The 14,465-nt window shown below is 41.0% G+C and overlaps 1 protein-coding gene across 1 annotated transcript in view; it reads right to left on the minus strand.

Annotated features, from left to right (window-relative positions):
* LOC133207227 (zinc finger CCHC domain-containing protein 14-like) overlaps positions 1 to 14,465 on the minus strand; it is a gene marked incomplete at its 5' end in the record, with an annotated part of 71,203 nt that overhangs the window by 38,734 nt on the left and 18,004 nt on the right. The gene's annotated exons all lie outside the window — the stretch shown is intronic.

The raw sequence follows: 14,465 nt of genomic DNA on the forward strand, positions 1-14,465 counted from the left end.
ATGCTTGGCTTCCCTACCTTCTAGTTCGTGACCGTCAGTCCCATTGTCCCAGCATCAGAGCAACCAGGTGAAGATGTGCTCCCCTGGAAGATGGCTGAAATCTTTTCACATATTCCACAGCTCAGCCGAGGTCCAGGATCAAAAAGTCACCTCTTCCTCTTCCTCTGATTCCTTTATTAATAACTTTTGTTCAGATGCTGTCCCCTCTAGTAAGTACATTAGGTCTTCATCTTTCTTCACTTCACGGGTTGCTCTTTGTGCCTCATGTTTGCTTTTCCCCTTGCTTACAGGGGCAACTGGTATTGGCACGGATTGGTCCTTTGGTTTAACTGCAGTGTCTATCACGGTGGCTGGAGTGGCTGCAGTATATGTCACCGGAGATGTAATGGCTGCAGTGTCTGTTGTCGGGGTTGGTGTACCTGTTGTGCTTTGGGGTTGAGTATCTGCGTTGTCTGTTGCTTTGCCATTAAATCCAGAGACATCTTTTTCCCTTTGAAGGTGCTGGATAGTGTTGAACAGGGCTCTGTAGGCATAGGCCAAGCCCCAGCATGTTGCCATTTGTCCCTCTCTGGTATGACCAGGATGACAACACACCTCGTTTAAGTGCTTTACTAGTTTTTATGGATTTTGCACTTGTTGAGTGGTAAAGTTCCAAAGCTTTGGAGGGGCCAGATACCTGCCCATACGATCCCACACATGCTGCCACTCATGACTGTCCAGCCTCTGGGAAAATCACTTGGTGGTCCTCCTATATCATAGTCTAACCCCAGACCAGACGTGAACCCGAACCTGCTTAACTTTCAAGATCAGAACAAATAGGGCATTCTCAGGTTGGTATGGTCCTGGTTAAAACACACACCGTATATGTAGCAAGGTGCTGATAACAAGTACAAGCAGCAGGAAGGTTTCAAGAGTATTCAAAGGCAATCCAAAACATTTAGAATTATCAAATGATGCTGTAAATAGCCTGGTGGGGGAGCAGGGGGTGTGAGGGAAAGTCTCCTTCATAGATTGACCAGCCAAGGAAGAAAAAAAGATGTGTAATCGTTAAAAATTCCCATTACATGCCTCCCAAAGTACAGAGGTGATGACCACACTGAGAACACAAGCCAAGCCAGTTTCATGATCAATGATTCTAGTGTATTACAAGTCACTACCATGAAGTACAGCAAAACCAGAACATTAGCCCAGGCCCCAAAGCCAATAAATATTAAAACAGCAAATACTGGCTGTAGGTTAAGACATGCTGAAACTAGGAGTCCAAGCACAACAACTCCAAGAGCAAATTAATAAACATTGTGACAGTGACTATTAATCAGAAACAATGAATGCTTATCACAAACACAGACACACTCTGGTCAGATCTCTCATTATCTCAACCCTTCATGCTACATGTTGGGCACCAAAAAGATCTGTCATGGTTTAAGCCCAGCCAGTAACTCAGAACCATGCAGCCACTTGCTCACTCTCCCACTTCTTCCTACCCCTGCTCCTGGAGGAAGGGGGAGGAGAATAAAAAGACTATAACTCCCACGGGTTGAGATAAGAACAGTTTAGTAACTAAGGTATAACACAAAACCACTACTGCTAACACCAATAATAATAAGGGAAATAACAAGGGGAGAGAATACAACTGATCACCACCCGCTGACTGATACCCAGCCTGACCCAAGCAGCGATCTGGGCCTTCCAGGTAACTCCCCCCTGTTTATATATTGGGAATGACGTGCTGTGGTATGGAATACCCCTTTGGCTAGTTTGGGTCAGGTGTCCTGTTTCTGCTTCCTCCCAGCTTCCCCTCTTCCCTGGCAGAGCATGAAACTCACAAAGGCCTTGGTCAGAGTAAACATTACTTAGCAACAACTAAAAACATTGGTGTTATCAGCGTTGTTCCCGGGCTGAAAGTCAAAAACACAGCACTGCACCAGCTGCTAAGAAGGAGAAAAGTGACTGCTACTGATGACATCAGCAAATACACTGAAGCTCTTCTGCCACACCCACGGCTGTTTTCATACCAACTAATTTTATTTTATTTCACTAGCCTCGTACTTCTCAAAACTGAAATTATTTATTAACTACAATACTGGAAGCCTGAAGAAAACTTGCAAATCAAATACTAAGTTTTCAAAGCACATACAGAAATGGTTGGCCAAAGTCTGTAAGATGAGCAGATAAGTGAGAACTGAGATCTACCTAACTCCGGTATTGATCAGCAACTTCCAGGCTGCTGAGAATTTTATGTTAATGATATATCCCAGGACCTCAAATCAGGTCAGTCTCATGTTTATTTAATAAAATCCCTTGTAATAAATCAGAGAACTGCAGTATTAGCTTGTAATAGTTTTGTCATCAATGCCAAGAAAGAGGTGACACTGTTGATCTGTCCCCAAGACTCCTTTAGAGGAAGATTTCACTGGAAGCATGTCCCCAAATCCTCACTTCAGACTTTGACCTAAAAGGTTCTGAATCCCTAAATATTAAGAGGATGACACTGAAAACATTTAGCTTGAACTCTGCTCAATTCAACAACCAGCAAAATCATACATTGGATTGTTTCATGACACATTAACTCACAAACTATTTCTTTTAAGAGATACCAGTCTGCATCAAAATATTGATGGGCCAGAGTCCAAATAATGGAATGACAAGAGATGCTCTCTGCTATGAAATAGTTTATACTTACAGAAACTGTGCTTTTGGGGAGGGAAAGAACATGAAAAGACAGGAAACAATACACTTAGAATGTAAGTGCATCAAACAGTTAAAAGGCATCAGGTAAATTTAACTTAAGTGACAAGTGCATATCACTCAGTTATGAGTTTGTCTATCTATAGCTATACTAGAGGGAAAAAAGCTTCCACTCAAAAGCATCAAGAACCACCTTTAGAATATTTCCTTAAAGGTCAGGGAAAACAGGTAGGGAAGTGTTTCTTTTTGAAAATTAACTTATTTTACTACTTCTAGAAAAAGTCAAACCTAGGAAAGTATGAAGCAATTTCTCTACAGATCACTACACTGAGTTGACATATAATAATGACCTTTCATTATTATATTAGTGAAGAGAAATGACATATTCTCAGAACTCTCCAGACACAGCAAAGTAATTTATTAAGATATTAACCTGTTTTTATATAATACAATAGTTATGGATTGAGAAAACATGTGAAGAGGCATAATTGGGACACTTAAGTGATCCCAAAACCTTGGTATGAAAAGATAATAAGATCTTTGCTTATTCTTCCCACATCAGGTATTTTCAAAATACTCCATGAAACCTGATCCATCCAGGAAATCATGGACTGTGTTCCAGAGATGAGATTACTTTATGTACAATAGCTTTGAAACTTAGCGGTGACCACAGCAATACAAAAAAATAAAATAAAAAATTCATTGAAACACTCTTAAAAAAATCACACATTCACCTGAGACTCCAAATGGAGCAGCATTTTCTGATTACCAAACTCTTTAAACCAAGTATTCTGCACAAACTAATTCTGCTAACACAAATTCAGGAGATAGGACTAATTACCATCACAGCTTTCATAAATAAAAAAAAAAAAAAAAAAAAAAAAAAAAAGGAGGGAAAATTTAGCAGAGGACAAAAAGGGGCCTCTGCTTCTTGCCCATTTCTGTAACTGAAGCTTATCAAGAAGCATCTGTCATAGTGCATGACCCAAGAATTACTGGCTAGCAGTTATTGAGCACGTCATATCACTTTCTGCTCCCTATATTTCCACTTTTTGGCCATTACTTCTCTTAAGATCGAGACTAAGTTGTTAATTTTTTTCTTCCTAAGATAGTTTTATGGAGAAAAAGGGAGAAAACAGAACTCAACTTAAAGGTATGCTGGATTTGTTAGGACCCAGTTCAGCCTCATAATGGGGTCCACTATCCTGTTTTCTGCTGGTATCTGTTAAAACTAAAAGTAGAAGAGCAGACAGCAGCTTTTCCACAATGTCTGCTTGAAAAGGAAGCTACAGCTAGGAAAAAACTTGTAACTAGTTTTACTAGTTAGCAAGAAAGTCATCTGGACAGTTGTTGCTTCTACAAACACACACAGGAAGACACTGGAAATTAAAGCTTCATGGACATAATGAAAAAAAAATTAGGAGCCACATTAGCAGAAGAAATGCTCTTAGAACTGTCATTTTTCATCGTCAGAATCACAGAATCCCAAGGGTTGGAAGTGACCTCAGAAGATCATCTAGTCCAACACCCCTGCAAGAGCAGGGTAACCTAGAGTACATCACACAGGAACTTGTCCAGGTGGGCCTTGAATATCTCCAACATAGGAGACTCCACAACCCCCCTGGGCAACCTGTTCCAGTGCTCTGTCACTCTCACAGCAAAGAAGTTTTTCCTGATGTTCACATGGAACCTCCTATGCTCCATTTTACACCCATTGCCCCTTGTCCTATCACTGGACATCACTGAAAAAAAACCTAGCTCCATCATCCTGACACTCGCCCTTTACATATTTGTAAACACTGATGAGGTCACCCTTCAGTCTCCTCTCCTCCAAGCTAAAGAGACCCAGCTCCCTCAGCCTCTCCTCATAAGGGAGATGCTCCACTCCCTTCATCATCTTTGTGGCTCTGCGCTGGACTCTTTCAAGCAATTCCCTGTCCTTCTTGAACTGAAGGCCCAGAACTGGACACAGTATTCCAGATGTGGCCTCACCAAGGCAGAATAGAGGGGGAGGAGAACCTCTCTTGACCTACTAACCACACCCTTTCTAATACACCCTAGGATGCCATTGGCCTTCTTGGCCACAAAGGCACATTGCTGGCTCATGGTCATCCTCCTATCCACCAGGACCCCCAGGTCCCTTTCCCCTTCACTACTTTCCAGCAGGTCAACCCCCAACCTGTACTGGTACATGGGGTTGTTCTTCCCCAGATGCAAGACTCTACACTTGCCCTTGTTGAATTTCATCAAGTTTCTCCCCGCCCAACTCTCCAGCCTGTCCAGGTCTCGCTGAATGGCAGCACAGCCTTCTGGTGTGTCAGCCACTCCTCCCAGTTTAGTGTCATCAGCGAACTTGCTGAGGGTACACTCAGTTCCCTCATCCAGGTCGTTGATGAAAATATTAAACAGCACTGGTCCCAGCACCGACCCCTGAGGTACTCCACTAGTCACAGACCTCCAGCTAGATTCTGCCCCATTGACCACAACTCTCTGCCTTCTTCCTTTCAACCAGCTCTTGATCCACCTCACTACCTGATCATCAAGCCCACACTTCCTTAGAAATAGGGGTTCTTCCAATTTAGAGAATATTTAACATCACAAACAACACATTTGTAACATGACTTTAAGTGACAAATTAATACTCCTTTAATTTAAAAGGCAGACTTAAGACTATGAACTGCAATATTCCACAGGAAATAATTGCACAGCTTAAAAATAAAATCAAGGACATCAGTTTGCTTTTGGCAGCATATAGGAAGCAGCAATACACTGGAATTCTATCACTCATCCCCAATCAAACTAGTAGTTTTCACGTTGCTGCTATTTCCTCAATTTGGCTTATTTAACTTGCCAACTAAGCAACCTTCTTATGTTTCTCAAGAAAAAAAGATATTTAAAAAAGTCTGTATTTTAGCTTTTAAGATTTAATTGAATTCATACATTGTTTTGAGCCTACTGAATGATACTGTCAGCACTTTAGCCAACCATAAAAGCCAGTCAATCTAAAGAATGGTTCTGCAACTTCACTGGATTCAAAAAGCTTAAATAAACCAAAAAGCTGTCTGCACTGAAGGCTGGAGAAGACTTTCATCTGGACAGGAAAATGTAAACCCCAGAAGAATCAGTCAGCTGCTTTCAAAATCAAGCTACAGCTTCAAACACAATTTGAAGTATTTTCTTACTTTACGCCAAGAGCAATAGCATTCACATTACTGCTGCCAAGCTGCCTGCATTGCCACTGAAGAGAACTGCCTTACAAGTTGCCTTTTTTCTTTTCTAAGGCCAGAAAAAGCTTTTGCAGAATAAGTTATCCAGAAAGGGCTGCTGTATTGGACATATTTGTGTAACAGCTCCACTGCATTACCAAATCTGAGCACCAATACATGTCACTAAACAGGTGCTGCGCCTTGAAACGTATACTTACAAGGATGTGCTGCTAAAATATATAAAATAATGCTTTGGGCAAAAGGAGAGCTATGGTGGCCTTCTATGATGGGGCTACAGAACTGATGGACAGCGGTAGAGCAGTTGATGTCATCTACCTGGATTTGTGTAAAGCGTTCTACACTGTCCCACACGACATCCTTGTCTCTAAATTGGAGAGACATCAATTTGATGAATGGGCCACTTGGTGGATAAAGAACTGGCTGGATGGCTGCACACAAAGAGTTGTGGTCAATGGCTCAATGTCCAGCTGGAGACCAGTGATTCAAAGAAAACTCCAGGAACAAACTTGCCAACAAAGTTTTCAAGCTGACAAGCAGGTATTCTTTATTGCGGCGCCGGGAGACACGGGGGATAACTCCTCCTAACGTGTGTCCCCGTATTGCTATACAAGCCATCCTTATATAGTCCCTGGGCATACATACATATTCATGAGGCTACGTATGGGTTACATCATTTTCCAGAGAGTTCTCCGCATGCGTACAGAATTGTGGTGCTGGTCTCTGAGGGTCGTTTACTTCTTCCAACAATCTTCATCACTTCTGGCAGCCTTTGAAGCATGCGCAGTAGATGCTCATACCAGTTTAATTGGTTCGTTAGCACCAGAGACATAATAATCCTCCTATCCTCCTACTTATCAGTTAGTTTAACTGTAGCCCATCCTGGACACCTGCCATTCCCAGATACTCCTTATCCCTGTGTCCTGTTCTTCTAGACTGTTTTTCTTAAAACTAGGCCAACTATAACTATTTATCTTGTGAGAATTCTTAGTATGTTCTCTAGTTGTACTCTGTTTTTTTTCTCTATGTATCCTGCACCTCAGTAATTTTCCATTGCTACTGTTACAAAGCCATCAAACTTAACATTACTTAAAACTTCTTATAAAAGTTTCTATATCCCATTTTGTGATTTTGTGCCCCTTTGTCTCAAATTCCCCCCTTTTTCTGTCCTTTTGCAAATTCTTTTGCAACATTTTATATATTACCATTACCATCAAAAGTCTTTTTGAAATAATTTCCCATTTCTACCTGGTGCTTAGTTTCATTCCTTTTCCATTCTTCGTAATTTATCATAGACCGTTTACAACACCAGAGGGAACATTGTATCATACCACAAGTAATCAATATTAAAATAATTAACACCAATATTCCTGCAACCAGTTGCCTCAACCAGGAGAGATCGGGTAACCATGAAGTTAACTTTTTCCATGTTTCTTCAAAACCCCAGGAGGTGTCATCCATGGCCATTTCATGAAATATCTTAGTTTGTTTCCAAATTTCCTCCAGATCTGTTTCAATTCCGCCACTTTAGTCTGTATAGGAACAACAGCTTTCATTGATTATGGAAGAAACCCCTCTTTGTGATGCCAGTAACATGTCTAGAGCCATTCAATTTTGCAATATCACCTTAGATAGGCTAGTTATCTCTTGTTGTTCTGCCTGGATTATATCGATGTTTTTACTTTCCATTTCCTCTATGGTTGCCGAGATATTTACAATTGCCTTCTCTAATTCACTTACTGCCAAAGATGGAATTAGCCCTTTTACAAAACTGTGAAATGAGTTGTGCCGTTCAATAATAGGGTTAAACCCTCAGTTAATTCGTTTAGCAAAACTTCTAATCCAGGTCCTGGAAGGGTACCTGTTGATAATAGTAAAATTGGGTATTACAGCACCTAAGGTGCATGCCCCCTTCCAGTTGGGGGTAGAATCTTATAAGCATTTTTCCACATAACCAATACCATCCTTTCCCTTTAGGAACGGGCCATCACTGAACTACGATACCATCTATGTTAATTGTATGATTGTAATTTGAATGGTGACCTACATCTGTGGCATTTAAACAAGCAAAATTTCTTACCCTGGTTTCTGGTGTAATACATCTTTGTGCGCAGGTATAATATTTGTTATCTACATTAGGATTAACTATTCCAAATTTTAAACTTTCCTTTGAATACAGATTACTAGTGTTCACCCATAAATTTGTCCATGAGACAGTGTTAGGAATTGGAACTCCAATTAATGGGAGATTCAGGCTTTCTCCTGATTTAGGCAACTGTGCACACACCCAACAGTCACTACGATTAAAACATTAGTAACATTCTGCACTAATTTCAGGTATAAATTCTGGTTCCAAGCTTCTGTGCCAGTTATCATATGAGTCCAAATTATGACCGACACAATTTCATATGCAAGGGTACTGAAGGTTTGATCCGCCATGTCTTCTCTGGCTCTGGTGCTTTCTTAATTCTTGAATAATGTATCCAAGCAGGTTGTTCCTTTATCTTCACTGCTGTAAAGGTGATCAATAATATCTGGTATAGTCCGCTCCACTTCTCCTGTAGAGGATCTCCTGAAAAATTCTTAACATAAACCCAGTCTCCAGATCTGAAAGGGTGAATTGGATAATCCAAACCTCTTGCTCTTTTCCCTATTATCTCCTCCAATTGTTTTCCCAGATTGATCAGAAACTGTCAGAGATAGCCTTCTCCCACTTCCTGAAGACTTTCTCCTTTAAACTGGGACTGATACGGTCTTCCATACAAAATCTCAAATGGGCTAACCTCTTCTTTTGACCGGGGTCTAGTTCGAATTCTTAATAAAGCCAGTGGTAATGCCTGGTACCAATATAAATTTGTTTCCTGACATATTTTACTAATTTGTTGTTTAATCAGATGGTTCGTCTTTTCTACTTGCCCACTGGCCTAAGGCCTATATGGAACATGCAGTTGCCAATCAGTTTCTAATTTTTTCCTAATTTTTTGTAACAATTTTGCACTAAAGTGCGAGTCTCGGTCAGAAGAAATTCCCTCTGGTACCCCAAAATGATCTTATTATCTTGTTAAATAATATTTTAATCACTTGTTTTGCATTATTTATTCTGTAAGGGAATGCTTCTGGCCAGCCTGAAAAAGTATCCGTTAACACCCATAAATATCGATAACCACCCCTTTTTTTTTTTTTGGTAATTCAGAAAAATCTATTTGCCACTGCTGTCCGGATAACTTCCTCTCCCAGTTGTCCCAGTTTGATTTCTATTTTCAGTCTTAGGATTATTCTTAAGACATAGCTGACATTGTTTTGTCACTAATTGAACTGTGGTGTATAGATTCCTTCCTACAATTTGTTTGTCTAAATATTTATGCAAAGAGTTGCTACCCCAATGAGTTTTATTATGTTCTTCCTGAGCTAACATCCAGAGCTGGTTATAGGGGATTACAATTGGCCCACCAGGTATTTGAGCCCAACCCTCTATTTTCCTGTCCCTTTAGATCCTCGATCAATTTTCTACCCTCTTTTGAATATCTAGGTTTAGATTTTTCAATTGTTAGTTTGCCATCAGGGATTAAGGATATGATTTGAAATTGTTCAGCTGCTCATTTGGCTTCAAAACTGGCCAAATTATTTCCAATTTCTTGATCAGAGCCACCTTGTTGATGTCCTTTACAGTACATAACAGCTACTTCTTCAGGTAGCTGAACAGCTTCCAGTAATTGTAGAATTTCTGTAGCATGGTTAACCTGTTTCCCTTGGGTGTTCAAATGTCCACATTCTTTCCAGATAGCACCATGGACATGGACCACACCAAATGCATATTCAGAATCAGTCCAAATATTTATCCTATTATCTTTAGCCAGTTCCAGGGCTCTTATTAATGCTATTATTTTTTACTTCTGGGCAGAGGTGTTACCAGGTAAAGGTTTAGATTTTTTTTTATTTTTTTTTTACCTTTGAAGTGGTGGTAATGGTATATCCTGCCTTTCATTTACCATTTTTCATGAAGCTACTACCATCAGTAAACCAAGAATCAGCATCTTCCAGAGGTTTTTCTTTTCAAGTCTGGTCGGCTCGAATATACAGTCTCTATGGTGGTCAAGCAGTTGTGTGTTAGTGGTTCTGTCGATTGTTCCTGCAAAAGGATGCTGGATTCACAACGCTAGTGACCACAATTTCTGTATCATCCTGTTCTACAGTGGTGGCCTGGTATTTAAAAAAGCGTGAAGGAGATAACCAGTGGGCTCCTTTCTGCTCCAGGACTACTGATACCACATGGGACACTAGTACAGTAATCTTTTGTCCCAAAGTAAATTTGCAAGCCTCTTTAATATTTGTGATAACTGCTGCCATAGCTTTTAGGCATCTGGGCCATCCTTTGCTCGCTTCATCCAGCTGTTTTGAAAAAAAGGCCACTGCCCTTCTGTAGGGTCCTAGTTTTTGAGCAAGGACCCCCAAAGCTATTCCTTGCTCTTCACAGGAATATAGCCAAAAGGATTTAGTCACATCCAGGAGTCACAGAGCTGCAGTTCTCATTAGCTCTGTTTTTAAATTTCTAAAAACCCCCTCTGCTGTATCAGTCCATTCTAAAGAGGGAGAGTTTCCTTTCAACAGTTCATATAGTGGTCTTACCAGAACACCATAATCATGGATCCAAAGTCTGCACCGTCCAGTCATTCCCAGGGATGTCCGGAGCTCCTTGAAGGTTGACGGTCATGGAGTCTTGCAAATGGCTTATTTTCTAGCAGTTCCAAGTTCTCTCTGTCCTCCTGTTATTTCATATCCTAGGTAGGAAACTTGGGTTTGGGTTAGTTGGGCCTTTTGTCTGGATACCCGATAACCATTCAGTCCCAGAAAATTTAACAATTCCACTGTCCACTTGATACATTCTTCCTTTGTTTCTGTAGCAATTAACAGGTCATCCACATATTGTAACAGAGTCCCGTTTGAGTAGGTGGCTTCCATGATTCTAGTTCTCATGCTAGCTGATTTCCAAAAATTGCCGGACTGTTTTTTTAACCCTTTAGGTAATACTGTTCAAGTTAATCGAGTTTCCCTTCCTCTGTCAGGATTTTCCCATTGGAAAGCCAATAATTGTGGCTTTCTTTGGCCAATGGTAAGCAAAAGAAAGTGTCCTTTAAATCCAGGATGGCAAACCATTTCTGATTATTATTCAGTTTAGTCAATTAGTCATACGAATTAACTACTACTGGACGAATATCCTCTGCAATTTTGTTGATTGCCCTGAGATCGTGAACCAATCTACAACTTTTCTCATCATATTTCTTTACTGTCCAGATAGGAATATTATATTTCGATTCACATTCAATTAATAATCTATATTTTAAAATTTATCAAAATTTTTTTTTAATTCCCTTTGATCTTCTAATTTTAAGGGATACTGTTTTATTCTAATTGGGTAGGCCCCCCTTTTTATTTCCACTTTAACAGGCAAAGCATTTTTCGCCTTACCTGGAACTTCAGATGCCCATACTCCCACATATACGTGATTAAGGATTTCTTCTATTTCAGGGAGATCCTCCTTTTTGCTTTTCTATTGAATTAAAGATAAACTCAAAACTGCAATCAACTGTTTTTAACTCTGAATTCCATTTTGCCTTCCTTAAATGTTGCTTCTCGCCCTAACAAAGATTTTAGAGAATTTGGCATGCATAAAAATTTATGCATTCCTATTTGGTTTCCCAATTTGTACTTTAAAGGTGTCAGAAAGAATGCCTTCTTTTTTCTTTTTTTTTTTCTTTTTTTTCTTTTTTTTTCTTTTTCTTGGTGGCCAGTAGCTCCCACATCTGTAACAAATTCTTTTCCCTCTGATTTAACACCGAATAAGTTGCTCCTGTACCCACTAAAATTCCACTTTATTTCCCCTAGTTCATAGTTTTAATGTAACCAGTGGATCTGCTAGGGTAGATTCCCCAGGTCCATGTCAGTTTAGCTCCGGTTCAGTCACCGGAGCCACTCCAGGGCACTGCGCCCCCCCGGGCAGTCTTACTTCCAGCGTCCAGACTCCCCATAGCACGCACGCACACCGATCCGGTTTCACAAAATAAGAGCCCACTCCCCCACCTCCTGCCGACATCCCTCCTCCCACACTCAAACACAGGAGCTGCTCGAGCTCCCCCCCTTTCCCCCTTGGTTTTCCCTTTTGTTTTCCTTTTTCTCACAGCGGCTCACCCTGCTCTGCAGGGCCTGCAGATGCCTGCCTCTGCAACAGCGCTTCTGGTTTAACCCCTTCTTAACTCTGAATGTGGATGTGCCTCTTGTTGCCAGTGACAGAAATCTCTTCCTCCTTATCAATATCAGATAGGACAGATGCAGAGGGTGCTCCTCTCGGGGGTACCTGTGGTACGTGATTTTCCACCCTATCTACGTGATTACTGTTTTTTAACTTTAAACATCTTTCCCCAATATCACAGGCTGAGCATCTCCAGCTTAACTTTCAGTTTTTCCCTGTCCTTTTCCAAAGCCAAAATTAAGGAATCTGGCGGAGCTATATTAATTTTGCATTCAGTCTGTCACTCCGTGTGATTTCTTAAAGTGAAAAACATATCTGCATACATTACTTCATCCCATTTTCCTTGCCCCCTTAAAACAACATTAATTGTAACACTGTATTATAGTTCAGAGTTCCATTTTTAGGCCATTTTTCCTGATCTTCCAAAGTATACAAAAGCCACCATTTGTTACAATATTTTACCAATATTTTCTTATTTACCAAGCCCTCAGGAGACCCTCCAAGTTTCTTCCAGTGTGCCAAAATGCACCCAGAAGGATTCTTTTTCAAGATCTCTTCACTCTGCTGATTTTCCATTATCAATCTCACATTCACACACACACAGACGGGATCCCCAGACATACTCCACACAGTTACAACACTTGAGACAAAGACAGAGACTTAAATTCAACCAAACAAACAACAGTTAATAACACAGTTATAACATCCTGTCACCAGTACCAGAATCACAAGACCAAAATCATTACTGTAACAAGCCACAAAATAAGCGAATACCAGTAGAATCAAAAGCAATACTTCCTAACCCTTATAGCTCAGACCATATTGTAACATTAATAGGGGGGTTTCCTTGAACCCTTTATAGTTGACCAGCCTGTCAGTGTCCCAGGAAGGATGAGACCCTTGTGTCTGACCAGCCTGTCTGCGTCCCACTGTGGGAACCATACTGAACAGCCCACTGTATCGGAGGGTGATTCTACTAACCTATTCAGGGACCCACGCTGACAGCATCACTGAATCAAATCCCTTATGGGCTGTTGATAGCACACTGGACCCAAAACCATTTCCACAAGCCACCCCCCTGTGTCTTGTAGGACCTAAATCACAAGATGCCCCCTGCTTAGTTATAACAGTCTGTCACTGATACCAAAATCACAAGACCAAAATCCTTAATATAACAAGCCACAAAATAAATCAAATACCAGTAAAATCCAAAACCTTTTTCTGCAAGACACCCCCTGCGTCCTGCAGGACCCAAATGACAAGAAGCCCCCTGCTTCCTTTGGGTGTATACCAGTAAAATCCAAAACCTTTTCTGCAAGACACCCCCTGTGTCTTGCAGGACCCAAACCACAAGAAGCCCCCTGCTTCTTGCGGGTGTATACCAAACGGACGCTAGCAGCCGGGTATACGCCTTTACCTACGAGATTTCTTATCTCGATTTACGGAAGGCTTCCAAACCATGCGTACGCTTACCAAGCCAATTTACCAAACCAATTTACCAAACCAATTTACCAAACCAATTTACCAAACCAATTTACCAAACCGAGGTGCCCCCTGCACCTTACAGACTATACAAAAAAAAAGAATACCTTTTATGAGATGGTCCTTGTCTGCTCCCGCAGTGATCCGAATGAGTCGAGGGGTCCCTCCAGGAAAAATTCCCGAGGGCCCTAGGGAGCCCTGTCCTCAGCGGGTCCTGCAGCCGAGCAGAGAGGGTCCCATCTGGGGTGCCAAATTGATTCGGAGAAAACTCCAGGAACAAACTTGCCAACAAAGTTTTCAAGCTGACAAGCAGGTATTCTTTATTGTGGCGCCGGGAGACACGGGGGATAACTCCTCCTAACGTGTGTCCCCGTATTGCTATACAAGCCATCCTTATATAGTCCCTGGGCATACATACATATTCATGAGGCTACGTATGGGTTACATCATTTTCCAGAGAGTTCTCCGCATGCGTACAGAATTGTGGTGGTGGTCTCTGAGGGTCGTTTACTTCTTCCAACAATCTTCATCACTTCTGCCAGCGTTTGAAGCACGCGCAGTAGATACTCATACTAGTTTAATGGGTTCGTTAGCACCAGAGACATAATAATCTTCCTATCCTCCTACTTATCAGTTACTTTAACTGTAGCCCATCCTGGACACCTGCAGTTCCCAGATACTCCTTATCCCTGTGTCCTGTTCTTCTAGACCATTTTTCTTAAAACTAGGCCAACTATAACGATTTATCCTGTGAGAATTCTTAGTATGTTCTCTAGCTGTAGTCTATTTTTTTTTCTCTATGTATCCTGCACTTCAGTAATTTT

This window comes from Neopsephotus bourkii, unplaced genomic scaffold (assembly GCF_033783945.1).
Source record: "Neopsephotus bourkii isolate Nb327-2 ecotype Australia unplaced genomic scaffold, CSIRO-AGI_Nbou_v1 NB_1835, whole genome shotgun sequence".
Lineage (NCBI taxonomy): Eukaryota > Metazoa > Chordata > Aves > Psittaciformes > Psittacidae > Neopsephotus > Neopsephotus bourkii.